At 39.2% G+C, this 25,136-nt stretch overlaps 2 non-coding genes across 2 annotated transcripts; both read left to right on the forward strand.

Moving 5' to 3' along the window:
- The first annotated feature begins 10,192 nt into the window (after window positions 1-10,192).
- On the forward strand, window positions 10,193-10,296 carry LOC130977712 (small nucleolar RNA R71). Its single transcript, XR_009085392.1, has one exon. It is a non-coding gene; the product is annotated as a small nucleolar RNA R71 (small nucleolar RNA).
- A 9,831-nt stretch (window positions 10,297-20,127) lies between these two features.
- LOC130977528 (small nucleolar RNA R71) lies at window positions 20,128-20,235 on the forward strand. Its single transcript, XR_009085217.1, has one exon. It is a non-coding gene; the product is annotated as a small nucleolar RNA R71 (small nucleolar RNA).
- The last annotated feature ends 4,901 nt before the right edge of the window (window positions 20,236-25,136 follow it).

Consider the following 25,136-nt stretch of genomic DNA (forward strand, 5'->3'; position numbering starts at 1 on the left):
AGAAGCTAGGTGACGATGCAAGCTAGAGGACAAGCTCCTAAAGCTCGAGGCTGATCTCAAAGCTAAAACCATTCAGTCTAGTCACGATGACAGCTCCCACAAGGATCAAGATTCCTTCACCAAAGAAATCATTAAAGCTAAGGTTCCAAAGGATTTTAAAGCTCCCGACATGACCCCATATGGTGGTACCTCCGATCCAAGCCATCATTTCAACAATTTCAGAAGCAGAATGTATCTCACCGATGCCTTGGACGCTATTCGTTGCAAAGCCTTCCCGACTACCCTGACAAAGACAGTAATTAAGTGGTTCGACAGTCTGCCTCACAGATCCATCACAAGTTTTGATGACTTAGCCAAAAGGTTTCTTGCTAGATTCTCCATCCGAAGGACAAAGCCAAACACGCCCTAAGCCTATTAGGAATCAAGCAAGAAGATTGGGAGAGCCTTCGATGTTACATGGAAAGATTCAACAAAGCATGCTTGGACATACAAAGTCTACCAACAGAAGCAGCCATCATGGGTCTCATTAATGGCCTGCGAGAAAGACCCTTTAGTCACTCCATATCAAAGAAACACTCGACATCTCTAAATGAAGTGCAAGAACGAGCAGAGAAGTATATCAACATGGAAGAAAATTCTCGGCTAGGGGAGACCTCAAAACCCGGATTTTCCTACTCCTCCTGGGATAAGGATAAAGAGTCCAAGAAAAAAGAAGATCAACACGGAAAAAAGCCTAAAACATACCACAATTACACCCCTCTTCGGGTGTCTTTTGTGGACGTTTACCGAGAAGTATGCCACAATGAGAAGATCCTACCACCTCGCCCAATCAAAAGTAAAAAAGAGGGGAAAATCAGACAAAAAACTGTGAATACCATCAAATCTATGGACATCCTACCAACGAGTGCTTCGACTTAAAGAATGTCATAGAAAAATTGGTAAGAGAGGGGCGACTAGATCGGTACTTAGCTAACAAAACGGATGAACCCAGAAAAAGAAGAAGAGACGAAGAGGTCGAACGAGCTGAACGATCACCTCACACCCCGGATAGACACGTTCAGATGATAAATGGAGGATTCGCAGGAGGAGGGATCTCAAAATCATCTCACAAAAGGCACTTTAAAGAAGTATATCGTGTTGGGGGAGGAGAAGGATCACCCGACCTCCTTATTAATACCTTTACCCAAGAAGACGCAGCAGGCATCATCCCGGGACATGATGACCCCATGGTCATTACAATTGTACTGGCCAATGCTAATCTCCACCGTACGTTAGTGGACCAAGGAAGCTCCGCGGATATCTTGTTTAAATCGGCCTTCGACAAACTCGGCTTACAAGAAAGAGAGCTCAGAGCATACCCAAACAGCCTGTTCGGACTAGGAGACACTCCAATCCAACCACTTGGATACATCTCACTACACACAACCTTTGGAAAGGGAACCTGATCGAGGACACTCAACATAGACTACATCGTAGTTGACGTAAGCTCAGCCTACAATGCCCTGATAGGTCGGACAACACTGAATCAGATTGCCGCAGTAGTTTCAACTCGACATCTATGCATGAAGTTCCCAACTTTTGAAGGGATCGCCACGATAAAAGGAGACCAGAAAATTGCGCGACGTTGTTACAAGGAAAGTCTGAACCTCAGAGGCAAAAGAGCAGAAATCAACACCATCGAACTTGGAGGAGTTCGAGATTGGGAAGAACTTCGTTCACAACCTGAGAGTGAGATCGAGGAAGTCCAGATCGGAGATATCCCGGATAAAACAACAAATATTGGGGCAGCCTTGAAAAGAGATATAAAGGAGCCTCTGGAACAATTCCTAAAGGATAATGCCAATCTCTTTGCATGGAAGGCCGTAGACATGCCGGGCATAGACCCCAAACTAATGTGCCACAAATTGGCGATATACCCAGGATCTCGGCCAGTGCAGCAGAGGCATAGGAAACTCGGACCAGAAAGGTCCCAAGCTGTGGAAAAATAGGTACAAGCCCTACTGGAGATAGGATTTATAATAGAGGTCAAATACCCACTATGACTAGCCAACGTTGTCTTGGTAAAAAAGTCAAATGGGAAGTGGCGGATGTGCACCGACTACACATATCTCAATAAAGCTTACCCAAAAGATCCCTATCCACTCCCAAGTATCGATACTCTAGTGGATACCTCCTCTGGGTACAAGTACCTCTCGTTCATGGATGCTTATTCAGGATACAATCAAATTCTGATGTACCCACCTGATCAAGAAAAGACCTTAATCCTAACCCCAAAGGCAAATTACTGTTATGTCGTTACGCCATTCAGACTCAAAAACGCAGGAGCTACCTACCAGCGGTTGATGAACAAAGTCTTCGCATAACACATTGGGAAACTAATGGAAGTGTATGTAGATGACATGTTGGTAAAAACGCAGAATGAGGAATCATTACTATTTGACCTCACCAAAGTGTTCGCCACCATACGAAAGCATGTGATGCAATAGAGGCTGGCAAATTCTTGGGCTCCATGCTCACACAAAGAGGAATTAAAGCAAACCCGGATAAATGCCGGGCCATACTCGACATGAAAAGTCCAACCTATGTCAAAGAGGTACAACAGCTCAATGGAAAACTGGCATCCCTGTCCAGATTTCTAGCCGGGTCAGCCATAAGTAAGGGAAAGAAGTTTGAATAGACGACGGAGTGCGAGCAGGCTTTTTAGGATTTCAAAAGATTTTTGGGACAGCCACCTATACTTACCCAACCACGGAAAGGAGAACCACTTGTATTATACCTCGCAGTAGGAACTCGGGCAATAGCTTCAGCATTAGTTAGGGAAGACAAAGGTAGGCAACAACCCATCTACTTTATTAGCAAAGCTCTGTAGGGAGCCGAACTGAACTACCAAAAGATAGAAAAATTCGCCTATGCTCTCATACTTATTTCCCGTCGACTTTGCCCATATTTCTAAGCTCAAACCATTAGAGTTCGGACCAACCACCCCATAAAAGGCATTCTACAGAAAACAGATGATAGGCAAAATTGTGATTTACACTTTTTATAACTTGAACAATTCTTAGTAATGGCTCCAAAAACTTGGTGCACACTACTATGGTTCACTCACATTCTTCACAACTTCGCACAACTAACCAGCAAGTGCATTGGGTCATCCAAATAATAAACCTTACGTGAGTTAGGGTCGATCCCACGGAGATTGTTAGTATGAAGCAAGCTATGGTCATCTTGTAAATCTCAGTTTGGCTGATTCAAATGATTATAATGGTTTTCGAAATTAATAACAAATTAAGCATAAAATAAAGATAGAGATACCTATGTAAATCATTGGTGGGAATTTCAGATAAGTGTATAGAGATGCTTTGTTCCTGTTGAATCTCTGCTTTCTTACTGCCTTCCTTCAATCCTTCTTACTCTTTTTCATGGCAAGCTGTATGTAGGACATCACTGTTGTCAATGGCTACATCCCATCCTCTCAGTGAAAATGGTCCAAATGCTCTGTGGTGGACGAAATTGTGATCCATATTCTTTTGTATTTGTATGAAATCATTATTATGGCACCAGTTGAATTCACAACTCCGTTCAACTAACCAGCAAGTGTACTGGGTCGTCCAAGTAATAAACCTTACGTGAGTAAGGGTCGATCCCACAGAGATTGTTGGTATGAAGCAAGCTATGGTCATCTTGTAAATCTCAGTCAGGCGGATTACATATGATTGGATGAGATAATTAATTAAAATAAATAATAAAAGGGATAGAATACTTATGCAGATTCATTGGTAGGAATTTCAGATAGGCGAATGGAGATACTGTATGGCTCGAGAATGCCTGCTTTCCTACTGCTTCAACTCAATCCTTCTTACTCCTTTCCATGGCAAGCTGTGTATAGGGGTTCACCGTTCGACGATGGCTACTTTGTATCCTCTCTGGAAAATGGTGCTCTGCGCTGTCACTCGCATGGCTAATCGTCTGGAGGCATCACACTGGCCGAAGGCTACATCCCATCCTCGCAGTGAAAACTACGCTCACGCGCTCTGTCACAGCACGGCTAATCACTGGTTGGTTCCCGCTCCTGCTGGAATAGAATCCCTTGATTCTTTTGCGTCTGTCACTAACGCCCAGCACTTGCGAGTTTGAAGCCCGTCACAGTCATTCATTACCGGAATCCTACTCGGAATACCACAGACAAGGTTAGACTTTCCGGATTCTCATGAATGCCACCATCTATCTAGCTTATACCACGAAGATTCTGTTGGGGAATCTAAGAGATACACATTCAAGCTCGGTTGCATGTAGAACGGAGGTGGTTGTCAGGCACGCGTTCATAGGTGAGAATGATGATGAGCGTCACATAATCATCACATTCATCATGTTCTTGGGTGCGAATGAATATCTTGGAATAAGAACAAGTTGAATTGAATGGAAGAAAATAGAATTGCATTAATACTTGAGGTACAGTAGAGCTCCACACCCTTAATCTATGGTGTGCAGAAACTCCACCGTTGAAAATACATAAGTGAAAGGTTCAGGCATGGCCGAATGGCCAGCCCCCTAAAACGTGATCAGTAGCCTCTTAAGATGAAGAATAAAACAAAACTGAGACCAAAAGATCAAACGTGGTTAAAAGACATCTAATACAATAGTTAAATGTTCTATTTATAATAACTAGCTACTAGGGTTTACATGAGTAAGTAATTGATGCATAAATCCACTTCCGGGGCCCACTTGGTGTATGCTTGGGCTGAGCTTGATCTATCCACGAGCTGAGGCTTCTCTTGGAGTTGAACTCCAAGTTATGACGTGTTTTGGGCGTTCAACTCTGGATCATGACGTTTTTCTGGCGTTTAACTCCAGATAGCAGCATGTACTTGGCGTTCAACACCAAGTTACGTCGTCAATTTCCGAATAAAGTATGGACTATTATATATTTCTGGAAAGCTCTGGATGTCTACTTTCCAACGCCGTTGAGAGCGCGCCAATTGGAGTTTTGTAGCTCCAAAAAATCCATTTTGAGTGCAGGGAGGTCAGATTCCAACAGCATCAGCAGTCCTTTTGTCAGCCTTTTTCAGAGTTTTGCTCAAGTCCCTCAATTTCAGCCAGAAATTACCTGAAATCACAGAAAAACACACAAACTCATAGTAAAGTCCAGAAATGTGAATTTAACATAAAAACTAATGAAAACATCCCTAAAAGTAGCTTGAACTTACTAAAAACTACCTAAAAACAATGCCAAAAAGCGTATAAATTATCCGCTCATCACAACACCAAACTTAAATTGTTGCTTGTCCCCAAGCAACTGAAAATCAAATAGGATAAAAAGAAGAGAATATACTATAAATTCCAAAATATCAATGAATATTAATTATAATTAGATGAGCGGGACTTGTAGCTTTTTGCTTCTGAACAGTTTTGACATCTCACTTTTTCCTTTGAAGTTTAGAATGATTGGCTTCTCTAGGAACTTAGAATTTCGGATAGTGTTATTGACTTTCCTAGTTAAGCATGTTGATTCTTGAACACAGCTACTTATGAGTCTTGGTCGTGGCCCTAAGCACTTTGTTTTCCAGTATTACCACCAGATACATAAATGCCACAGACACATAACTGGGTGAACCTTGTCAGATTGTGACTCAGCTTTGCTAGAGTCCCCAGTTGGTGGTGTCCAGAGCTCTTAAGCACACTCTTTTGCTTTGGATCACGACTTTAACCACTCAGTCTCAAGCTTTTCACTTGGACCTTCATGACACAAGCACATGGTTAGGGACAGCTTGATTTAGCTGCTTAGGCCTGGATTTTATTTCCTTGGGCCCTCCTATCCATTGATGCTCAAAGCCTTGGATCCTTTTTACCCTTGCCTTTTGGTTTTACGGGCTATTGGCTTTTTCTGCTTGCTTTTTCTTTTTCTTTCATTTTTTTCGCCATCTTTTCTCTTTTTTTTTCGCAAGCTTCTTCTTTTTCACTGCTTTTTCTTGCTTCAAGAATCAATTTCATGATTTTTCAGATCCTCAATAACATTTCTCTTTGTTCATCATTCTTTCAAGAGCCAACAATTTTAACATTCATAAACAACAAGATCAAAAGACATATGCACTGATCAAGCATTCATTTAGAAAACAAAAAGTATTGTCACCACATCAATATAATTAAACTAAATTCAAGGATAAATTCGAAATTCATGTACTTCTTGTTCTTCTGAATTAAAACATTTTTCTTTTAAGAGAGGTGAAGGATTAATGGAATTTATTCATAGCTTTAAGACATAGTTACTACATACTAATGATCATGAAATAAAGACACAAAACATAGATAAACACAACATTAAAAACCGAAAACAGAAAGAAATAAAGAACAAGGAATGAATCCACCTTTAGTGGCGTCTTCTTCTTGAAGGACCAATGATGTTCTTAAGCTCTTCTATGTCCCTTCCTTGCCTTTGTTGCTCCTCCCTCATTGCTCTTTGATCTTCTCTTATTTCATGGAGAATGATGATGTTCCACCCTTAGTTGTTCAACATTGTAGCTCAAATCTTCTAAAGAAGTGTTGAGTTGTTCCCAATAGTTGTTAGGAGGAAAGTGCATCCCTTGAGGCATCTCAGGGATTTCTTGATGATGAGCTTCCTCATGCATCTCTTGAGAACCGTGAAGGGTCTCTCTTGCTTGCTCCATCCTCTTCTTAGTGGTGGGCTTATCTTCTTCAATGGAGATGTCTCCTTCTATGATAACTCCAGCTGAGTAACATAGATGGCAAATAAGGTGAGGAAAAGCTAGCCGTGCCATAGGTGAGGGCTTGTCGGCTATTTTGTAGATTTCATTGGAGATGACCTCATGAACTTCTACTTCCTCTCCAATCATGATGCCATGAATCATGATGGCCCGATCCACAGTAACTTCAGATCGGTTGCTAGTAGGAATGATGGAGCGTTGAATGAACTCCAACCATCCTCTAGCCACAGGCTTGAGATACAGTCTTCTTAGTTGGACTGGCTTGCCTTTGGAGTCTCTCTTCCATTGAGCTCCTTCCACACATATGTCCATAAGGACTTGGTCCAACCTTTGATCAAAGTTGACCCTTCTAGTGTAGGGGCGTTCATCTCCTTGCATCATGGGCAAGTGAAACGCCAACCTCACATTTTCCGGACTAAAATCTAAGTATTTCCCCCGAACCATTGTAAGATAATTCTTTGGACTCGGGTTCATACTTTGATCATGGTTCCTAGTGATCCATGCATTGGCATAGAACTCTTGAACCATTAAGATTCCGACTTGTTGCATGGGGTTGGTTAAGACTTCCCAACCTCTTCTTCGGATTTCATGTCGGATCTCCGGATACTCATTTTTCTTGAGCTTGAAAGGGACCTCAGGGATCACCTTCTTCTTTGCCACAACATCATAGAAGTGGTCTTGATGGCTCTTGGAGATGAATCTTTCCATCTCCCATGACTCGGAGGTGGAAGCTTTTGTCTTCTCTTTTCCTTTTCTAGAGGATACTCCGGCCTTAGGTGCCATTGATGGTAATGGAAAAACAAAAAGCTTATGCTTTTACCACACCAAACTTAAAATATTGCTCGCCCTCGAGCAAGAGAAGAAAGAAGAGAAGAAGAAGAAGAAGAAAATATGGTAGAAAGGGAGAGAGGTAGGTTCGGCCAAGTAAAGAAGAAGGGGTTGTGTTGTGTGAAAAATGAAGTAGAATGGAAAGGTATTTATAGGGAGAGGGGGTAGTGTGTATTTGGCCATTTAGGGTGGGAAAAATGTTTTTGAATTTTTGAAGGTAGGTGGGGTTTATGGGGAAGAGGGGATGGATGTGAGTGGTGAATAGGTGATGGGGAAGAGAGATTGAGGTGATTGGTGAAGGGTTTTGGGAAGTGTGATATAGGGATTAGGAGAGTGTAATTAGGATTAGGAGGTAAGGTGGGAATATGGTAGGTGGGGATCCTGTGGGGTCCACAGATCCTGAGGTGATCCTGTGGGGTCCACAGATCCTGAGGTGTCAAGAAATTCCATCCCTGCACCAAATAGGCATGTAAATTGCCTTTGCACACCATTCTGGCGTTTAAACGCCGTGTGGTGCACATTCTGGGCGTTCAACGCCCATGTAAAGCATGTTTCTGGCGTTGAACGCCAGTTTCATGCTTGTTCCTGGCGTTCAGTGCCAGTTTTTCTTCTCTGGGCACATTCCTGTCGTTCAGCGCCAGAATGTTGCTTGTTTTTTGCGTTCAGCGCCAGAATGATGCTCTGTTCTGGCGTTGAACGCCGGCCAGATGCATCTTACTGGCGTTGAACGCCAGCCTGTGCGTCCTCCAGGGTGCGAATTTTTTTTCTTCTGCTGTTTTTGATTCTGTTTTTAATTTTTATGATTTTTTTGTGACTCCTCATGATCATGTACCTAATAAAACACAAAATAACAATAAAATAAAATAAAATAAAAATTAGATAAATAAAATTGGGTTGCCTCCCAACAAGCGCTTCTTTAATGTCAATAGCTTGACAGTGGCTCTCATGGAGCCACAAGGTGATCAGGTCAATGTTGTATAGTCCCAACACCAAACTTAGAGTTTGGATATGGGGTCTTAACACCAAACTTAGAGTTTGGTTGTGGCCTCCCAACACCAAACTTAGAGTTTGACTGTGGGGGCTCTTCTTGACTCTGAACTGAGAGAAGCTCTTCATGCTTACTCTCTTTTGTCACAGAGGGATGGCCATGTGCTTTAAACACAAGGTATTCCCCATTCAATTGAAGGACTAATTCTCCTCTGTTGACATCTATCACAGCTTTTGCTGTGGCTAGGAAAGGTCTTCCAAGGATGATGCAATCATCCTCTTCCTTCCTAGTGTCTAGGATTATGAAATCAGCAGGGATGTAAAGGCCTTCAACCTTTACTAACACGTCCTCTACTATTCCATAAGCTTGTCTCAATGACTTGTCTGCCAATTGTAATGAGAATAAGGCAGGTTGTACCTCAATGATCCCCAGCTTCTCCATTACAGAGAGTGGCATAAGATTTATCCCTGACCCCAGATCACACAGAGCTTTTTCAAAGGTCATGGTGCCTATGGTACAAGGTATTAAGAACTTGCCAAGATCTTGTTTCTTTTGAGGTAGAAATTGCTGAATCCAGGTATCCAGTTCACTAATGAGCAAGGGAGGTTCACTTTCCCAAGTCTCATTACCAAACAACTTGGCATTCAGCTTCATGATAGCTCCTAAGTATTGAGCAACCTGCTCACCAGTTACATCTTCATCCTCTTTAGAGGAAGAATAGTCTTCAGAGCTCATGAATGGCAGAAGGATATTTAATGGAATCTCTATGGTCTCTATATGAGCCTCAGATTCCTTTGGATCCTTAATAGGAAACTCCTTCTTGCTTGAGAGACGTCCCAGGAGGTCTTCCTCACTAGGATTTTCATCCTCTTCCTCCCTTGTGCATTCGGACTCATTGACTACATCAATGGCCTTGCACTCTCCTTTTGGATTCTCCTCTGTATTGCTTGGGAGAATACTGGGAGGGGTTTCAATGACTTTCTTACTCAGCTGGCCCACTTGTGCCTCTAGATTTCTAATGGAGGATCTTGTTTCACTCATGAAACTGAAAGTGGCCTTTGACAGATCAGAGACTAGATTGGCTAAATTAGAGGTGTTTTGTTCAGAATTCTCTGTCTGTTGCTGAGAAGATGATGGATATGGCTTGCTATTGCTCAGCCTATTTCGTCCACCATTGTTAAAGCCTTGTTGAGGCTTTTGTTGATCCTTCCATGAGAAATTTGGATGATTTCTCCATGATGAGTTATAGGTGTTTCCATAAGGTTCACCCATGTAATTAACCTCTGCCATGGCAGGGTTCTCAGGATCATAAGCTTCTTCAGAAGCTGTCTCTCTACTACTGTTGGATGTATGTTGCCATCCATTCAGATTTTGAGAGATCATGTTGACCTGTTGAGTCAACACTTTGTTCTGAGCCAATATGGCATTCAGAGCATCAATTTCAAGAATTCCTTTCTTCTGAGGTATACCATTATTCACGGAATTCCTCTCAGAAGTGTACATGAATTGGTTGTTTGCAACCATGTCAATGAGTTCTTGAGCCTCTTCAGGCGTTTTCTTTAGGTGAATAGATCCACCTGCAGAATGATCCAATGACATTTTCGAAAATTCAGATAGACCATAATAGAATATATCTAATATGGTCCATTCTGAAAACATGTCAGATGGACATCTTTTGGTCTGCTGCTTGTATCTTTCCCAAGCTTCATAGAGGGATTCACCATCTTTTTGTTTGAAGGTTTGAACATCTACTCTCAGCTTTCTTAGCTTTTGAGGAGGAAAGAATTTATCCAGGAAGGCAGTGACCAGCTTATCCCAGGAGTCCAGGCTATCCTTAGGTTGTGAATCCAACCATATTCTAGCTCTGTCTCTTACAGCAAAAGGGAAAAGCATGAGTTTGAAGACTTCAGGATCAACTCCATTCGTCTTTACAGTCTCACAGATCTGCAAGAACTCAGTTAAAAACTGATAAGGATCTTCAGATGGAAGTCCATAAAACTTGCAGTTTTGTTGCATTAAGGCAACTAACTGAGGTTTCAGCTCAAAGTTGTTGGCTCCAATGGCAGGAATGGAGATGCTTCTTCCATCAAACTTGGACGTTGGCTTTGTGAAGTCACCAAGCATTCTCCTTGCATTATTATTATTTTCGGCTGCCATCTCCTTCTCTTGTTCAAAATTTTCTGAAAGGTTGTTTCTGGATTGTTGTAATTTAGTTTCTCTTAGTTTTCTCTTCAGAGTCCTTTCAGGTTCAGGATCAATTTCAACAAGAGTGCCTTTTTCCCTGTTCCTGCTCATATGAAAGAGAAGAAAACAAGAAAAGAAAGAGGAATCCTCTATGTCACAGTATAGAGATTTCTTTATGTTAGTAGAAAAAGAAAGGGGAGAAGAATGAAGAAGAATGGTTCGGATTTTTAGATGAAGAAAGGTGAAGAGAAGTGTTAGTAATTAAATAATTAAATAGAAGAAGAAAAGAGAAGGGAGATTTCGAAAATAATTTTGAAAAAGGGGTTAGTAATTTTCGAAAATTAAAGATAAAATATAATTGAATTTAAAATTTAAAACAATTAATTAATTAAAAATAATTTTTGAAAAAGAGAGAGATATTTTTGAAAATTGAAGAGGGAAAAGTAGTTAGGTGGTTTTGAAAAAGATAAGAGACAAACAAAAAGTTAGTTAGTTGATTGAAAAAGATTTAAAATCAAATTTTAAAAAGATAAGAAGATAAGAAGTTAGATAAGATATTTTGAAATCAAATTTTTTTTTAAAAGATAAAATTTTGAAAAAGATAAGATAAGAGATAAAAAGATCTAATTTTTAAAATGACTTAACTAACAAGAAACTACAAGATAAGATTCTAGAACTTAAAGATTGAACCTTTCTTAACAAGAAAGTAACAAACTTCAAATTTTTGAACCAATCACATTAATTGTTAGCTAATTTTCGAAAATATGATATAAAGATAAAAAAAAGATTTTGAAAAATAATTTTTAAAGATTTCGAAAATAAGAAAAAAAATGGAAAAGATATGATTTTTGAACAAGATTTTAAAAAGATAAGATTTTTAAAATTGAAATTTTGACTTGACTTGTAAGAAACAACTAATTTTGAAAATTTTTGACCAAGTCAATCCAAAATTTTGAAAATTTGGAGGGAAATAAGGAAAAGATATTTTTTTTGATTTTTGAATTTTTAATTATGAGAGAGAAAAACATCAAAAATACTCAATGCATGAAGTTTTTAGATCAAAACAATGAATGCATGCAAGAATGCTATGAATGTCAAGATGAACACCAAGAACACTTTGAAGATCATGATGAACACCAAGAACATATTTTTGAAAAATTTTGATGCAAAGAAAACATGCAAGACACTAAACTTAGAAATCTTTAATGCATGGACTCTAACAAATGAAAAATGCATATGAAAAACAACAAACAACACAAAACAAGAAAACATCAAGATCAAACAAGAAGACTTATCAAGAACAACTTGAAGATCATGAAGAACACTATGAATGCATGGGATTTTCGAAAAATGCAAGAAAAATCTTTAAAAGCATGCAATTGACACCAAACTTAAAAATTGACTCAAGACTCAAACAAGAAACACAAAATATTTTTGATTTTTATGATTTTCTAATTTTTTTTTTTGATTTTTATTAAAATTTTTTTTTTCGAAAATATTTTTTGAAAAACGAAAAAGAAAAGAAAAATTTTGAAAAAAGTTTTTGAAAAGAAAATTACCTAATCTGAGCAACAAGATGAACCGTCAGTTGTCCATACTCGAACAATCCCCGGCAACGGCGCCAAAAACTTGGTGGACAAAATTGTGATCCATATTCTTTTGTATTTGTATGAAATCATTATTATGGCACCAGTTGAATTCACAACTCCGTTCAACTAACCAGCAAGTGTACTGGGTCGTCCAAGTAATAAACCTTACGTGAGTAAGGGTCGATCCCACAGAGATTGTTGGTATGAAGCAAGCTATGGTCATCTTGTAAATCTCAGTCAGGCAGATTACATATGATTGGATGAGATAATTAATTAAAATAAATAATAAAAGGGATAGAATACTTATGCAGATTCATTGGTAGGAATTTCAGATAGGCGAATGGAGATACTGTATGGCTCGAGAACGCCTGCTTTCCTACTGCTTCAACTCAATCCTTCTTACTCCTTTCCATGGCAAGCTGTGTATAGGGGTTCACCGTTCGACGATGGCTACTTTGTATCCTCTCTGGAAAATGGTGCTCTGCGCTGTCACTCGCATGGCTAATCGTCTGGAGGCATCACACTGGCCGAAGGCTACATCCCATCCTCGCAGTGAAAACTACGCTCACGCGCTCTGTCATAGCACGGCTAATCACTGGTTGGTTCCCACTCCTGCTGGAATAGAATCCCTTGATTCTTTTGCGCCTGTCACTAACGCCCAGCACTTGCGAGTCTGAAGCCCGTCACAGTCATTCATTACCGGAATCCTACTCGGAATACCACAGACAAGGTTAGACTTTCCGGATTCTCATGAATGCTGCCATCTATCTAGCTTATACCACGAAAATTCTGTTGGGGAATTTAAGAGATACACATTCAAGCTCGGTTGCATGTAGAACGGAGGTGGTTGTCAGGCACGCGTTCATAGGTGAGAATGATGATGAGCGTCACATAATCATCACATTCATCATGTTCTTGGGTGCGAATGAATATCTTGGAATAAGAACAAGTTGAATTGAATGGAAGAAAATAGAATTGCATTAATACTTGAGGTACAGTAGAGCTCCACACCCTTAATCTATGGTGTGCAGAAACTCCACCGTTGAAAATACATAAGTGAAAGGTTCAGGCATGGCCGAATGGCCAGCCCCCTAAAATGTGATCAGTAGCCTCTTAAGATGAAGAATAAAACAAAACTGAGACCAAAAGATCAAACGTGGTCAAAAGACATCTAATACAATAGTTAAATGTTCTATTTATAATAACTAGCTACTAGGGTTTACATGAGTAAGTAATTGATGCATAAATCCACTTTCGGGGCCCACTTGGTGTATGCTTGGGCTGAGTTTGATCTATCCACGAGCTGAGGCTTCTCTTGGAGTTGAACTCCAAGTTATGACGTGTTTTGGGCGTTCAACTCCGGATCATGACGTTTTTCTGGCGTTTAACTCCAGACAGCAGCATGTACTTGGCGTTCAACCCCAAGTTACGTCGTCAATTTCCGAATAAAGTATGAACTATTATATATTTCTGGAAAGCTCTGGATGTCTACTTTTCAACGCCGTTGAGAGCGCGCCAATTGGAGTTCTGTAGCTCCAGAAAATCCGTTTTGAGTGCAGGGAGGTCAGATTCCAACAGCATCAATAGTCCTTTTGTCAGCCTTTTTCAGAGTTTTGCTCAAGTCCCTCAATTTCAGCCAGAAATTACCTGAAATCACAGAAAAACACACAAACTCATAGTAAAGTCTAGAAATGTGAATTTAACATAAAAACTAATGAAAACATCCCTAAAAGTAGCTTGAACTTACTAAAAACTACCTAAAAACAATGCCAAAAAGCGTATAAATTATCCGCTCATCACTCTGTCACAGCACGGCTAATCATCTGTTGGTTCTCGATCATGTCGGAATAGAATCAATTGATTCTTTTGCGTCTATCACCACACCCAACAATCGCGAGTTTGAAGCTCGTCACAGTCATTCAATCCTTGAATCCTACTCGAAATACCACAGACAATGTTTAGACTTTCTGGATTCTCAAGAGTGGCCGCCAAAGGGTTCTAGCTTATACCACGAAGATTCTAATCAAGGAATCCAAGAGATATTCGTTCGTTCTGAGGTAGAATGGAAGTGGTTGTCAATTACGTGTTCATAGGTAAGAATGATGATGAGTATCACGGATTATCACATTCATCATGTTGAAGTGCAATGAATATCTTAGAACAAGAATAAGCTGAATTGAATAGAAAGTAGTAGTAATTGCATTAAAACTTGAGGTACAACAGAGCTCCACACCCTTAATCTATGGTGTGTAGAAACTCCACCGTTGAAAATACATAAGTGATCAAGGTCCAGGCATGGCCGAATGGCCAGCCTCCACAAAAGACATATGAATTCGAAAATAGGGAAAAGGACCCCTTGGTGTGTGCTTCGGCTGAGCTTGAGCTTTACACGTGTAGAGGCTTCTCTTGGAGTTAAACGCCAAGTTGTAACGTGTTTTTGGCATTTAACTCTGGTTTGTGACGTGTTTTTGGCGTTTTACTCCAGAATGCAGCATGGGACTAGCGTTGAACGCCAGTTTGCATCGTCTAAGCTCAAACAAAGTATGGACCATTATATATTGCTGAAAATCTCTGGATGTCTACTTTCCAACGCCATTGAGAGCCCGCCATTTGAAGTTCTGTAGCTCCAAAAAATTCATTTTGAGTGCAGGGAGGTCAGAATTCAACAGCATCAGTAGTCCTTTGTCAGCCTGAATCAGATTTTTGTTCAGGTCCCTCAATTTCAGCCAAAAAATACCTGAAATCACAGAAAAACACACAAACTCATAGTAAAGTCCAGAAATGTGAATTTTGCATAAAAACTAATGAAAACATCCCTAAAAGTAGCTAGATCCTACTAAAAACTACCTAAAAACAATGCCAAAAAGTGTATAAATTATCCACTCATCACAACACCAAACTTAAATTGTTGCTTGTCCCCAAGCAACTGAAAATTAAATAGGATAAAAAGAAGAGAATATACTATAAATCTCAAAATATCAATGAATATTAATTCTAATTAGATGAGCGGGACTTGTAGCTTTTTGCTTCTGAACAGTTTTGGCATCTCACTTTATCCTTTGAAGTTTAGAATGATTGGCATCTATAGGAACTCAAAGTTCAGATAGTGTTATTGATTCTCCTAGTTAAGTATGTTGATTCTTGAACACAGCTACTTTTATGAGTCTTGGCTGTGGCCCTAAGCACTTTGTTTTCCAGTATTACCATCGGATACATAAATGCCACAGACACATGACTGGGTGAACCTTTTCAGATTGTGACTCAGCTTTGCTAAAGTTCCCAGTTAGAGATGTCCAGAGCTCTTAAGCACACTCTTTTTGCTTTGGATCACGACTTTAACCACTCAGTCTCAAGCTTTTCACTTGGACCTGGATGCCACAAGCACATGGTTAGGGACGGCTTGAATTAGCTGCTTAGGCCTAGATTTTATTTCCTTAGGCCCTCATATCCATTGATGCTGAAAGCCTTGGATCCTTTTTACCCCTGTCTTTTGGTTTTGAGGGCTATTGGATTTTTCTGCTTGCTTTTTCTTTTTCTTTCTTCTAAAATTTTTTCTTTTTTTTGCCACTTTTTTTTCGCAAGTTGTTGTTTTTCACTGCTTTTTCTTGCTTCAAGAATCAATTTTATGATTTTTCAGATTATCAATAACATTTCTCTTGTTCATCATTCTTTCAAGAGCCAATAATTTTAACATTTATAAACAACAAGATAAAAAATATGCACTGTTCAAGCATTCATTCAGAAAACAAAAAGTATTGTCACCACATCAATATAATTAAACTAATTTCAAGGATGAATTCGAAACTCATGTACTTCTTGTTCTTTTGAATTAGAAACATTTTTCATTTAAGAAAGGTGAAGGATTCATGGAACTATTCATAGCCTTAAGACATAGTTACTAAATACTAATGATCATGTAGTAAAGACACAAACATAGATAAACATGAAGCTTAAAAACCGAAAAACAGAGAACTAGGAACAAGGAATGAGTCCACCTTAGTGATGGTGGTGTCTTCTTCTTGAAGGACCAATGATGTCCTTTAGCTCTTCTATGTCTCTTCCTTGCCTTTGTTACTCCTCCCTCATAGCTCTTTGATCTTCTCTAATTTCATGGAGAATGATGGAGTGCTCTTAGTGTTCCACCCTTGATTGGTTCATGTCATGACTCAATCCTTCTAGGGAAGTATTGAGTTGTTCGCAATAGTTGTTTGGAGAAAAATGCATCCCTTGAGGTATCTCAGGGATTTCTTGGTGATGAGCTTCCTCATGTGTCTCTTGAGATCCATGAATGGGCTCTCTTGTTTGCTCTATCCTCTTCTTAGTGATGGGCTTGTCCTCTTCAATGAGTATGTCTCCTTCTATGACAACTCCAGTTGAGTAGCATAGATGGCAAATAAGATGAGGAAAAGCTAACCTTGCCAAGGTGGAGGGCTTTTCGGCTATTTTGTAGAGTTCTAGAGAGATGACTTAATGAATTTCTACTTCCTCTCCAATCATGATACTATGGATCATGATGGCCCGATCCATAGTAACTTCGGATTAGTTGCTAGTGGGGATGATGGAGCGTTGGATGAACTCCAACCATCCTCTAGCCACAGGCTTAAGGTCCAGTCTTCTTAATTGAACCGGCTTGCGTTTTGAGTCTCTTTTCCATTGAGCTCCTTCCACACATATGTCCATGAGGACTTGGTCCAACCTTTTATCAAAGTTGACCCTTCTAGTGTAGGGGCGTGCATCTTCTTGCATCATAGGCAAGTTGAATGCCAACCTCACATTTTCTGGACTGAAATCTAAGCATTTCCCCCGAACCATTGTAAGATAATTCTTTGGATTCGGGTTCATACTTTGATCATGGTTCCTAGTGATCCATGCATTGGCATAAAACTCTTGAACCATTAAGATTCTGACTTGTTGAATGGGGTTGGTCAGAACTTCCCAACCTCTTCTTTGGATCTCATGTCGGATCTCCAGATACTCATTTTTCTTGAGCATGAAAGGGACCTCAGGGATCACCTTCTTCTTGGCCACAACTTCATACAAGTGGTCTTGATGGGCTTTTGAGATGAATCTCTCCATCTTCCATGACTCGGAGGTAGAAGCTTTTGTCCTCCCTTTCCTCTTTCTAGAAGTTTCTCTGGCCTTAGGTGCCATAGATGGTTATGGAAAAACAAAAAGCTATGCTTTTACCACACCAAACTTAGAATGTTGCTCGCCCTCGAGCAAAGAAAAGAAAGAATAGAAGAAGAAGAAGAAGATATGAAGGAGAGGGAGAGGGATGTGTATTCGGCCAATGGGGGGAAGAGAGGGTTGTGTTGTGTTAAAATGAAGAAGGATAGAGGGGTTTATATAGTGGAGGGAGAGTGTAGTAGGTTTGGTCATTAGGGAGGGTTTGGGTGGGAAATGGATTTTGAATTTGAAGGTAGGTGGGGCTTATGGGGAAGAGTGGATGGATGTGAGCGGTGAAGAGGTGATGGGAAAGAGAGATTGAGGTGATTGGTAAAGGATTTTTGGGAAAGAGTGTTATTGGATTGTGTGAAGAAGAGAGAAGGTGAGTTGAGGTAGGTAGGGATCCTATGGGGTCCACAGATCTTGAGATGATCCTGTGGGATCCACAAATCCTGAGGTGTCAAGGATTTATCATCCCTGCACCAATGAGGCGTGTAAAATTCCCTTCTGTATGCAATCCTGGTGTTCAATGCCAGATTGATGCTTGTTTCTGGCGTTCAACGCCAATCTGCAGCATGTTTCTAGTGTTAAATGCCAGTTCCATGCTTGTTTCTGGCGTTTAACGCCAGCTTTCCTCAGGGTGCAATCCTGGCATTTGAACGCCAGATTGCTGCTTGTTTCTGGCGGTCAACGCCAGATTCATACTCCGTTCTGGCGTTGAACGCCAGCCAGATGCTCCTTACTGGCGTTTAAACACCAGTAAGCTCTTCCTCCAGGGTGTGCTATTTCTTTTGCTGTTTTTGATTCTGTTTTTAATTTTAGTAATTATTTTGTGACTCCATATGATCATGAACCTAATAAAACATAAAAGAACAATAAAAATATAGATAAATAAAAATGGGGTTGCCTCCCAATAAGCGCTTCTTTAATGTCAATAGCTTGACAGTGATCTCTCATGGAGCCTCACAAATCCTCAGAGCATTGTTGGGACCTCTCAACACCAAACTTAGAGTTTAAATGTGGAGGTTGAACACCAAACTTAGAGTTTGGTTGTGGCCTCTCAACACCAAACTTAGAGTTTGATTGTGGGGGCTCTATTTGACTCTGTATTGAGAGAAGCTTTTCATGCTTCCTCTCCATGGTTGCAGAGGAAGATCCTTGAGCTTTAAACACCAAGTAGTCCCCATTCAATTGAAGGACTAGCTCTCCTCTGTCAACATCAATCACAGCTCCTGCTGTGGCTAGGAAGGGTCTTCCAAGGATGATGGATTCATCCTTATCCTTCCTAGTGTCTAAGATTATGAAATCAGTAGGGATGTAAAGGCCTTTAGCCTTTACCAACACGTCCTCTACCAATCCATAAGCTTGTCTTATTGACTTGTCTTCCATCTCTAATGAGAATGTGGTAGCCTGTACCTCAAAGATCCCTAGTTTTTCCATTATAGAGAGTGGCATAAGATTTATACCTGACCCCAGGTCACATAGAATCTTCTCAAAGGTCATGGTACCCATGGTACAGGGTATTAAGAATTTACCAGGATCTTGTTTTTTTTGAGGTAGATTTTGCTGAACCCATGTATCTAGTTCACTAATGAGTAAGAGAGGTGCGTCTCCCCAAGTCTCATTACCAAACAACTTGGCATTCAGCTTCATGATAGCCCCTAGATATTGAGCAACTTGCTCTCCAGTTACATCTTCATCCTCTTCAGAGGAAGAATAGTTTTCAGAGCTCATGAATGGCAGAAGGAGGTTTAATGGAATCTATGGTCTCTATATGAGCCTCAAATTCCTTTAGTTCATCAATAGGGAACTCCTTCTTGTCTGGGAGACGTCCCATGAGGTCTTCCTCATTGGGATTCACGTCCTCTCCTTCCTCTCTAGGTTCTGCCATTTTGATTATGTCAATGGCCTTGCACTCTCTTTTTGGATTCTCTTCAGTATTGCTTGGGAGAGTACTATGAGGAGTTTCAGTGATTTTCTTACTCAGCTGGCCCACTTGTGTCTCCAAATTTTTGATGGATGACCTTGTTTCACTCATGAAACTTAACGTGGCCTTAGACAGATCAGAGACTATGTTTGCTAAGCTAGAAGAGCTCTACTCAGAATGCTCTGTCTGTTGCTGAGAAGATGATGGAAAAGGCTTGTTATTGCTGAGCCTGTTTCTTCCACCATTATTAAAGCCTTGTTGGGGCTTTTGTTGATCCTTCCATGAGAAATTTGGATGATTTCTCCATGAGGAGTTATAGGTGTTCCCATAGGGTTCACCCATGTAATTCACCTCTACCATTGCAGGGTTCTCAGGATCATAAGCTTCTTCTTCAGAAGATGCCTCTTTAGTACTGTTGGATGCATTTTCCCATCCATTCAGACTTTGAGAAATCATGTTGACTTGCTGAGTCAATATTTTGTTCTGAGCCAATATGGCATTCAGAGCATCAATTTCAAGAACTCCCTTCCTCTGAGGCGTCCCATTACTCACATAATTCGTCTCAGAAGTGTACATGAATTGGTTATTTGCAACCATATCAATGAGTTCTTGAGCTTCTGCAGGCGTTTTCTTTAGGTGAATGGATCCACCTGCAAAATGGTCCAGTGACATCTTAGAGAACTTAGATAGACCATAATAGAATATATCCAAAATGGTCCACTTTGAAAGCATGTCAGAAGGACACCTTTTGGTCATCTGCTTGTATCTTTCCCAAGCTTCATAGAGGGATTCACCATCTTTTTGTTTGAAGGTCTGAACATCCACTCTAAGCTTGCTCAGCTTTTGAGGAGGAAAGAACTTAGCCAAGAAGGCCGTGACCAGCTTATCCCAAGAGTTCAGGCTATCTTTAGGTTGAGATTCCAACCATGTTCTAGCCCTGTCTCTTACAGCAAAAGGGAAAAGCATGAGCCTGTAGATTTCAGGATCTACTCCATTAGTCTTAACAGTCTCACAGATCTGCAAAAATTCAGTTAAAAACTGATAGGGATCTTCTGATGGAAGCCCATAGAACTTGCAGTTCTGTTGCATTAGAGCAACTAGTTGAGGTTTTAGCTCAAAATTGTTTGCTCCAATGGCAGGGGTTGAGATGCTTCTTCCATCAAACTTGGAAGTGGGTGTAGTATAGTCACCAAGCATCCTCTTTGCATTATTATTTTCGGCTGCCATCTCCTCTTCCTTTTCGAAAGTTTCTGTAAGGTTGTCTCTGGATTGTTGTAATTTAGCTTCTCTTAGTTTCCTCTTCAGAGTCCTTTCAGGTTCAGGATCTGCTTCAACAAGAATATTCTTGTTCTTACTCCTGCTCATATTTAAAAGAAGGGAACAGAAAATAATAATAATGATCCTCTTTACCACAGTAGAGAGATTCTTTTATGTTAGTAGAAGAATAAAAGAATAGAAGAAGGAAAAGAGGAAAATTCGAACTCAGAGAGGAAGAGGGGGTTCAAATTTTAAGATGAAGAGAAGTGTTAGTAAATGAATAAATAAATAGAAAGAGATGAGAGAGGGAGAAATTCAAAAATAAATTTTGAAAAAGGGTTAGTGATTTTCGAAAATTAAGAGAAGAGAAACAATTAAAATTAAAATTTGAAACAATTAGTTAATTAAAAGAATTTTGAAAAAGAGGGAGGTAATTTTCGAAAATTAGAGAGAGGAAAGTAGTTAGGTGGTTTTGAAAAAGATAAGAAATAGTAAAACAAACAAAAAGTCAACTAGTTAGTTAAAAAAGATTTGAAATTCAATTTTTGAAAAGATAGGAGGTTAGAAAAGATTTTTGAAATCAATTTTGAAAAAGATATGATTTGAAAAAGATCTTCTGAAAAGATATGATTGAAAAAGATATTTTGGAAAAGATTTGATTTTTAAAATTAAAATTGATTACTTGACTAACAAGAAACTAAAAGATATGATTCTAGAATTTAAAGATTGAACCTTTCTTAACAAAAAAGTAACAAACTTCAAATTTTTGAATCAATCACATTAATTGTTAGTAAAGTTTTTGAAATTTTGAAATAAAGATAAGAAAAATATTTTGAAAATCAATTTTAAAAATTTTTGAAAAAATAATAAGAAAAATGAAAAAGATTTGATTTTGAAAAAGATTTTGAAAAGATAAGATTTTTAAAATTGAAATCTTGACTTGACTAACATGAAACAACTTATTTTAAAATTTTTTGACTAAGTCAACCCAAAGATTTCGATTTTTGAGTAAAAGAAGGAAAATATATTTTTTTATTTTTGAATTTTTAATGAGGAGAGAAAAAAAAAAAGGAAAAGATGTCATATTTGTGTTTTTCTCTTTTTTTTTTGAATAAACAGCAAGATTGACACAAGACATGAAAAATTAAGATCAAAACACATAATGCATACAAGAACACTATGAATGTCAAGATGAACACCAAGAACACTTTGAAGATCAAGATGAACATCAAGACTTATTTTTGAAAAATTTTCAAGAAAAGAAAAACATGCAAGACACCAAACTTAGAAATCTTTCATGTTTAGACACTATGAATGCAAAAATGCATATGAAAAACAACAAAAGACACAAAACAAGAAAATTTAAAGATCAAACAAGAAGACTTGTCAAGAACAACTTGAAGATCATGAAGAACACCATGCATGAAATTTTTGAAAAATGCATATTTTTTTTAAAACATGCAATTGACACCAAACTTAAAATTTGACACTAGACTCAAATAAGAAGCACAAAATATTTTTGGTTTTTATGATTTTATTAATTTTTTGGTTTTTTTTTTTGAAAATAAACTTTAGAAAAACGAAAAAGATAAAAAATTTTTTGAAAGGTTTATTGAAAACTTTTTGAAAAGAAAATTACCTAATCTGAGCAACAAGATGAACCGTCAGTTGTCCAAACTCAAACAATCCCTGGTAACGGCGCCAAAAACTTGATAGGCAAAATTGTGATTTACACTTTTTATAACTCGAACAATTCTTAGTAATGGCACCAAAAACTTGGTGCACACTACTATGGTTCACTCACATTCTTCACAACTTCGCACAACTAACCAGCAAGTGCACTGGGTCGTCCAAGTAATAAACCTTACGTGAGTAAGGGTCGATCCCACGGAGATTGTTGGTGTGAAGCAAGCTATGGTCATCTTGTAAATCTCAGTTAGGCTGATTCAAATGATTATAATGGTTTTCAAAATTAATAATAAATTAAGCATAAAATAAAGATAGAGATAATTATGTAAATGATTGGTGGGAATTTTAGATAAGTGTATAGAGATGCTTTGTTCCTGTTGAATCTTTGCTTTCCTACTGCCTTCCTTCAACCCTTCTTACTCCTTTCCATGGCAAGCTGTATGTAGGGCATCACCGTTGTCAATGTCTACATCCCATCCTCTCAGTGAAAATGGTCCAAATGCTCTGTCACAGCACGGCTAATCATCTGTCAGTTCTCGAACATGTCGGAATAGAATCCATTGATTCTTTTGCGTCTGTCACCACGCCCAACAATCGCGAGTTTGAAGCTCGTCACAGTCATTCAATCCCTGAATCCTACTCAGAATATCACAGACAAGGTTTAGACTTTCCGGATTCTCAAGAGTGGCTGCCAAAGGGTTCTAGCTTATACCACGAAGATTCTGATCAAGGAATCCAAGAGATATTCGTTCGTTCTGAGGTAGAACGGAAGTGGTTGTGAATCACGTGTTCATAGGTAAGAATGATGATGAGTGTCACGGATCATCATATTTATCATGTTGAAGTTCAACGAATATCTTAGAACAAGAATAAGCTGAATTGAATAGAAAGTAGTAGTAATTGCATTAAAACTCGAGGTACAGTAGAGCTCCACACCCTTAATCTATGGTGTGTAGAAACTCCACCGTTGAAAATACATAAGTGATCAAGATCCAGGCATGGCCGAATGGCCAGCCTCCACAAATGACATATGAATTTGAAAATAGGGAAAATGACCCCTTGTACAATAGTAAAAAGTTCTATTTATACTAAACTAGCTACTAGGGTTTACAGAAATAAGTCTAAGTGCAGAAATCCACTTCCGGGGCCCACTTTGGTGTATGCTTGAGCTGAGCTTGAACTTTACACGTGCAGAGGCTTCTCTTGGAGTTAAACGCCAAGTTGTAACGTGTTTTGGCGTTTAACTTTGGTTTGTGACATGTTTCTGGCGTTTTACTCCAAAATGCAGCATGCGACTGGAGTTGAACGCCAGTTTGCGTCGTCTAAGCTCAAACAAAGTATGGACCATTATATATTGCTTGAAAGCTCTGAATGTCTACTTTCCAAAGCAATTGAGAGTGCGCCATTTGGAGTTCTCTAGCTCCAGAAAATCCATTTTGAGTGCAGGGAGGTCAGAATCCAATAGCATCAGCAGTCCTTTGTCAGCCTGAATAAGATTTTTGCTCAGGTCCCTCAATTTTAGCCAGAAAATACCTAAAATCATAGAAAAATACACAAACTCATAGTAAATTCTAGAAATGTGAATTTTGCATAAAAACTAATGAAAACATCCCTAAAAGTAGCTAGATCCTACTAAAAACTACCTAAAAACAATGCCAAAAAGCGTATAAAGTATCCGCTCATCAACAGACTTGGCAGGAAGAATCCTACAGTGGGCAGTTGAATTATTTGAGTTTGATCTCCAATACGAAGCTCGAACGGCTATCAAGTCACAGTATTTGGCCGACTTCATCGCTGAGTACACTAACACCCCGAAAACCCCTACGAAATGGAATCTCTACGTAGACGGCTATTCGAACAAGACCAGGAGTGGTGTAGGGGTAATAATAGAAAGTGATCAGGGAACTCAGATCAAACTTTCCTTAAAGTTCGAATTCCCTGCTTCAAATAATCAGGCTGAATACGAGGCATTACTAGCTGGTTTGAGGCTGGCTAAAGAGGTGGGAGTTCAAAAGCTTATCATCTTCAGCGATTCACAAGTAGTCACCTCACAAATAGCAGGGAACTACAAAGCTAAGGACCCTACCATGAAAAAATACCTGGACAAAACCAGAGAACAGCTCGGACAACTCGAGGAATGCGAGGTCCGCCACATACCTCGAGAACAGAATGCTTGAGCTGATGCACTCTCAAAACTAGTCAGCACCAAACCAGGGACAATAATAGAAGCCTCATTCAGGAAATACTATAGAGCCCATCAAACTAATATAAGCCTCATTCATGAATTTATAACCCACAAACTAACTGGCAAGTGCACCGGGTCGTACCAAGTAGTACCTCAAGTGAATGAGGGTCGATCTCACGAGGATTGATGGACTAAGCAACAATGGTTAAGTGATTTACTTAGTTAGACAAACAGAAAATGATGTTTGAGAGTGATAAACTACTATTTTATGGTTTATCTTGAACTCAATTGAGTGGTTTTTATCAACTCTTTACCCACTTATTCATACTATTTGCATGGTTTTACTTTTTCCTTCCGGATTTTGTGCTATGATTGAAAACATGATTCTTTGGACTTTAAACTTGCTAATATTAATCCTCTCTTATTACCATTAGATGCCGTGATATGTGTGTTAAGTGTTTTCAGAAATTACAGGATAGGAATGGTTTAGAGGATGGAAAGGAAGCATGCAAAAGTGGAAGAAATACAAGAAATTGAAGGAATTGCCAAAGCTGTCAGACTGACCTCTTCGCACTCAAACGGTCATAACTTGAGCTATAGATGT

This window comes from Arachis stenosperma, chromosome 4 (genome assembly GCF_014773155.1).
Source record: "Arachis stenosperma cultivar V10309 chromosome 4, arast.V10309.gnm1.PFL2, whole genome shotgun sequence".
NCBI classification, from domain to species: Eukaryota; Viridiplantae; Streptophyta; class Magnoliopsida; order Fabales; family Fabaceae; genus Arachis; species Arachis stenosperma.